The sequence below is a fragment of the Genypterus blacodes genome, unplaced genomic scaffold (genome assembly GCF_046128005.1).
Source record: "Genypterus blacodes isolate CSIRO-AG114 ecotype Tasmania unplaced genomic scaffold, CSIRO-AGI_Gbla_v1 ptg000007l_1, whole genome shotgun sequence".
Taxonomy (NCBI): domain Eukaryota; kingdom Metazoa; phylum Chordata; class Actinopteri; order Ophidiiformes; family Ophidiidae; genus Genypterus; species Genypterus blacodes.
In genome coordinates, this window is record NW_027466821.1 from 2,793,179 (window position 1) to 2,799,996 (window position 6,818).

The window sequence follows — 6,818 nt, forward strand, 5'->3', positions numbered from 1 at the left end:
TTCAGCTGAGGTGAAACGCGTTACACAACCAGCCAGGGTGTGTGTGTATGTGTGTGAGCGTGCGCGTGTGTGTGAGTGCGTGTGTTTGTGTGCGATCACCAGCACCGCTTTATTTTCACGTCTGCGAAAGAGAGAAGGAGCCGTAAACATGCTTCGCGCAGAAATTGAACGCAAAAAATAGGCTGCGTTGCGCCGATTGTGAAGCGCTGGCAGACTCTGTGTCTTCCACCCCACCCACAATCTAAAAACACTATTTGGATTTGTAGACCTCCTGTATGAACAATAAATTAAACCCTGTCAGCCATTTTAGACAATTTTCGTCTGCATTCAACACCACAGAATCCTCAGATAACACCACGGAGATATTTGAAGTCATTTCTAATACAACAAGGTGATGCCAGAGATGTACAGAATCAAAAATGTTAACTTAAAACTCAACAATGAACAGTATAAAACTACATATCCGAGTAGGAATATTACAGAAACATTAGAGTAATATTTCGTTGGGGTCATAAACCCAGGATAGAGGCCCGCAGGCTATAAAGAGAAAGGGCCTGCCTTGATATTTAAGCATAACAGTTTTATTTCAATATATTTAACTATAATAAACAAGTAGCTGATAGAATGTTCAAGCAAAAAATGGTTAAATAGCTAACCTGGTTCGTTTACACTCGGATAATACTTCAAAAGCTTTCGAGGCAAGCACCCAAAATTAATCAAACACAACCTTAAGAGTTAATTGTGCATGTTGTATAAAAGTTCAACCTACAGCTGCAGGGTTATATTTGCTTTTTATGTCATCTCATAAAAGATAAAACAGATATTAGAGATTGAAAAGCTGCGGCTCACACACACCTGTTCTGGCTGCCTTAATGAGCTTCCTGTCCTCTGCAGCCTGCGCGAGCGTTAATGAATGTCTATGTAGTTGAGACACCACAGGTGACTCGGGGACAAGTTCAGACATGTCGAGAGGCACGATTTGCCTCGCAGACGCTTTTATTGATTAGACGGCTTCATCTGCTGTGGAGGTGAGGCAAGCCGGAGCTCTTCCGTCTCCAATCACTGTAATCAGCTAAATGGGATGATTTGGAGCTGATTTTACACTCTTCAGCTGACTGTTTGAGCTCCTGATGTAGGCAGATATTTATTTTACATATTTAATACGTATTTGGGGATGTTCTGTAAATACACTTGTTTATAACCTATTTTTATTATTTCAGAAAAGTGAAATTGACCAAGTAAGAATTTGACTTTAGGTGAGTGAGAGAATTAAAGGAGCTCATTCCCACCTGTGGAATATCTATCCATCAAGGTGTGAGATAAATCCATATAAAGAGTGCAAGTCTGTAAGAAGAATACTATAAAAGATCATAGAGAGAAAATACATTTATAAAGCTCTGAAAAGTTTCCCTTTATACAGATCAGAGCCATTACATTCAGCTGCACTGTGGAAAAAGGGAAAAATAGATAGATAGATAGATATAGATAGATAGATAGATAGATAGATAGATAGATAGATAGGGTGAAGTGTATGACAAATGTATTACTTTCATACTAAATAAAGATGCACTTTTGATTTTAAAAAAAAGTAATTATACAAACTTAACTATATGGATCAATTTGTTAAAAAAATTAAAATCCTCTAAAAATAAGAAAAAACTTGCAGCATTGTCTCTCACTGAATAAATGAAAAGAAAATGTGTTTTTGTAAAACTTGTTTTTAAAACAAGCTGCAGAAATAATGTACTTACAAGCAAGCAGATGAATTTGTCTTATTTAGGTTTCTGGGAAGAGCGAGTGAACTGACAAAGAGTAAATCTGTGTCTTTGTGTGTGTGTCTTACAGGGTGATGCAAGTTCACATTGATGGCGTTTCTCCTGATGTGACACACAACACACACTAATCTTTCTTATATTTGTATACTACATAACCAAATAATGAACTTTACTTATAGTATGTATAATTCTAAAACATTCTAAAAGTGATTATTAAAAAAATGGAGATGATTATTTAGAATTTTTTACATTACATTTATTTTTAATAAACTGCATTTATATTTATAATTACTGATTTTGACTTGTGTATAATAAAAGGGTATTCCGCCTGCTCGACCAAGACAGAAACACACAGATCTATCATCATGCAGCTTCTCCAATGGCCCAGAATTTGTTACAGACATCCCAAACCTTAAAGTTCATCAGGTGTCTTTTCTCTTTTGGTTATGGTTTGTTTGTTTCAGCTCTTTGACTACTTTTCTTGTTGTCTTATCACATTTTTTTAACAAAGAAGTTTTGGTTAAATCTTTTTCTTAAATACGATGTGACCCATTTCTGGACCACAACTACAACTTTTTATTGATTACTTTCTTTTCTTGAAGTAATGCTTCAAAGTTTTTAAAGGATAATATAAGGGAAAAACAAATCAGTTTCTATTTTTAACCTTTAAGAAAGGAGGAAGAAATATTTTTTCCAGGCAGCAGTTACTGAAGGACAGCAGACATTACAAATCCCAGGCACTTCTGCAAAGCTTCCAACTTAAACATGAACGCAGCGAGCAATCGAAGTATTGGACTAAATTGAAATACCACTTTAAGCATGATATTATGAGTTGTTAGTCTAGCTGATGGACTTTGATATGCTACTAAGCACTTCTCATTCAAAACTTTCTGGCACATCGAACCTAAATGGACTTCTGCACTCAGCACTCATAAATGTTTCATCCTATATATTTGTACAGCCGCCCCTTCCCTCACTCGCATTAACTAAGGGAAAAGTTTGTGAATATTTAATCAGTGAAGTCGATGCTACCTTTAGATGAAGCAAGGAGAGAGATGTCTTAGGAGAGGAGAGGAGAGGAGAGGAGAGGAGAGGAGGAAAGGAGAGAAGAAAGGAAGGCGTTCCATTTGGCACTGCTAATTTGCAATCAGACACTCTCTTTGAGCTCTTTTCCTCCATGTCTCTAGACAGTGTGGATGGCAGCTGAGACAAAGCTTGCATTCTCCGCCGCCCAAGGCCCCTCTTAGTTTTTATTTCAGGCCACTGCTCTCAGACACAGGCCATTTTGCGTGCAGGACTGAGCGAGTTCGAGGCGAGGAGATGGGGGGGAAAGGGGGGACGGGAAGTGCAGAAACAGTGGGAGGAGACTCTGTAGAGGGCCAAATTGTTGCCTCTCCCCCGCCTCCCTCACCATCTTTCTCCCTGCTCCTTCCTCTCCTTGGATGGTATCCCGTCCTCGTCCCAGCCAACGTGCTGCAGTGCGGTGCCACGCCCCACCTATATCGCCACGAAAACAGCCTCCAGTCCCCCTTCACCGCCTCTATTCGTTCGCCATGAGGGTGATCTGATTCTAGGTAAATATTCACATTCTACAGCATTCCACTTTGCTCAATTCACATCTCGGCGTCTCAGGAAGGAAAATCAGTGTATAGGGCCAAATGAGAGATTATCCCATGTCAATTAAGAGTGGTGGCCGCATGTATCTGCGCACCTTAAATGCTGCTGATATCACCTTGTTATCAGCCGTCCAGGGGTTGTACAGTATGTTGTGGCTTGGTTGCCACAGGTAACAGGTCAATGATTACCCAGAGGGCCAAGGGTGTCCTCAGGCTCGGGTCAGACACACTTCCCCATGTGAGAGAGAGAAAAAACAGCTGCAGCTGCCGTCTGTAACTCTTATCAGTGTTTTATCTGTGCTTGCAGGCCGAGTTGGGCAGGGCAACGCTCTGGCTTTTAATCAGGTATTTTATGCTTTTAAGTAAGGACATAATCCATTTTGGCTTCCACTGTAGGTGTCCAAAATTTCCTGTGATGCTTCTCTGCCAAAGAGGTTATGAAGTTATGATAGATTACTCCAAAACGTATTAAGCAAAGGGTGGAGCGTGTTCCAGATAAGAACACACTGCAGATCCACATCTAGTGGCAGGCAGAGGAACGTTACAACTGATTTCTTTTCAACATTTCAGTCAGTTTCTTCAAAAGTAATACACTAATCTTATTTCTTCAGGCATATTTATCCCATATTAGGCTAACAATAGATGCTTTTCTGGTCCAGATCTGGAAAAGGAACATAATAGGAGGCACATTATTGGGATAGTAAAGTAAAATGAATGTCTAGCCAGGCAAGCGAACGATTTTGTTGTAGATGTAGAGAAATATTGTTTATTATAGTAATTTCTTTCTCTCTGGGACACATTTTGCAGTGGCTTGTCTAGACATTCTCAGTTCCACTCACTTTTAATGCAGGGCCGCCCCATGGTCGCCCATGACCAAATCAATGGATCAATGATTGGGCCGATGATATTTTGTGGTCGTCCCCCATTGCACATCAATAACTATTTCAAAGCAAACAGCTTCCAACAAAGTAAAGCTTGCAGAAATTAAAGAGAGGGAAAAACTGCCTCAGTCCACTTTTGGTTTGGGTTGATTCCCACAGGTTGTCTCACTTATTAACTGCTTTCCTGCGTTGGCCATAGAGCACAATCCCTCTCAGTCTCATTCGAACACATAACAATGCCAGGAATGGCTGCATTTGTGCAGTGCAACCATTAGGCAACATCCGACTGCCTAATTCATTCAATTTCTCCCTCTGCCATGCCAGCACAATTGGCCTGAAAGGGCGCAGGTGGGGGGTAGAGGAGGCTGGGAAGCTTATCACCAAAATGCAAGCAAGCTCGCTTTGGTCTCACCGTTATAACTGCTGGAGAGTTGGGAGGGCAAAACGACAGGACACGGGCCAGATTAAGGGACTGTTTGTGTCCTTGAGACGATCCCGGCATTCCTGACGTCCCCTCTGAGCTTGACCCTGACTATATCTTTAGCAGCGAACAGTACAAATTACTGGAACGCACGGCTCTGCTTTCTCCACTCCACAGTCCGTTTCTCTTTCTCACTTTTCTTTCTCACTGGACGGCCACAAGCAGCCATTGTCACTCTGGACCACAAGAACAATTGGGTTCTTATGCTGTGGCTGGTCAGGGGATGGGAGGGTAAACTTGAAGCAATGACTGCACTAAGTAAATTATAGCTCCAATGGCCTGTGTGGTTTGGAGAGACTCGGCTGTGTGAGTGGTCCTGCATCTAAAACCACCAGTTCAGCAAAACGAAGGCTGCACGGCAAAAGCACAAAATGACTCTGCGTTCCTCTCTCTCTCTTTGATAATCTGTATATATGTTATGTATTCATGCAACAACACTTTCAATTAAAAGAACAATGAGGACTGTGACGAAGCTCTGTCAGCTTTCAAATATAAAATATACTCAAGACACGTCTTACGAAAACGGAATAATTGTGTGACTGCGGGGCAACGGAGGAGTGTCACAGCCTCCCTCCCTTCCTCCCCTCATCCCTCATCCCTCTCTTTCTCTCTCTCTCTCTTGCTGAGGCTCCGCCTGCTGGCTCGTCCTCCCGCGCTCTGCTGGCTCCACCCTCCCCGCCCTATCCCCTTTCCACATGACATCATCTGCACATCTGTCGTCCCAACAGGGTACTGGTGACACAGACAGGCCACAAAAAAATTAGCTGAGCTTTCTCTCCTTTCTTTGTCACCATCTCTCTTTTCCTCTGGTTCTTTCTCTCTTTTTGTTCCCATTGATCCGTCTCTTCAAGTCACTCTCTCCTGTATTTCACCTTTAGGTGTCCCTCTCTCTTTCCCAAATCACCTTTTTTTCCTCCCGTTCTCACTGCTGTATCCTGTAAATAATACGCTTGCATGCTATGTTACATCTCCTCGTTTCCTATGAATGTAAAGCATACGTTTCAGACGGCAGGAAATGGCCATTAAACTAAATGATCCATGGACCTGACCCCAGCCCTGACCCGTGTGATTGTGAGCAAACTTAATCAGCAAGTTTCGGCACTGATGCGATGTGAATCTTAGGAGTTTTTCGGAGGACGTTCTGTGGTTTTGAGCTATTAGAGCCTGCTAAAACCGGTTAAGAGTTTGTGGTTGTGTCTATTTGTGTGTTTTAAAGTGTGTGTGTGTATGTGTGTGTGAGAGAGAGAGAGAGAGAGCGAGAGCGAGAGCGAGATCGAGAGAGAGAGAGAGAGAGAGGAAGAGAGAGTGGGAAAGATTTTTCAGTGTGATTCAACAGCGAGGCCCAGCCCATTAAGGGCAGAGTATTACCAAGGGAATAGAAACTTACAGAAGTGTAACACATGTTCGATTCCCAAAGCCCCAGTGTGATAATTCTTTACATGTGAATTACTAACAGACCACATCAAGTTACACTGAGCACCAGCTACAGCCAAACTGCAATCTTTGATGATGGTTGCGCAAAATAGTGTTAAATGTACAATTAACAAAGACTAATCGTTACTTCTCTTGTCGGGGCTCCTCTAATAGATGTAAGTGGAATGTAAGGAAATATCATGATCATGTAAAATACAACAACAAGAAAAGCTAGAGAGGAATCGTTTTAGTTTTCGGGGTTAACAGATTCAGTCACAGGAACCCAGGATTCGACGGAGGGGATTCATACATGGATATTTGGAAATGACACTTACAGCCCTGCATAAATCCTACAATTACTAAGACATTCAGTTCATTTGTTGTGTGTACACTGATTCCAATTCAGGAGTAAGGAATAGGAATGTTCGTAAGTGTGTAATGTAGGACTACAGTGTGAAAGGATACAGGATGTACGCTCAGGCTGCCCTATATGTGTGTTTGATATATCTCCACTTGGCTTTGAAGTCGTAATCTGAGCCCCTGGGTGTTCGGTTGATGCAATAAAACACAAAAATGTGATAGGAATTCCTCAATATTAATGACTTCAGGATTTGTAGAAAGAGCAACAAACAGAAATGTGTTTTGATATCAG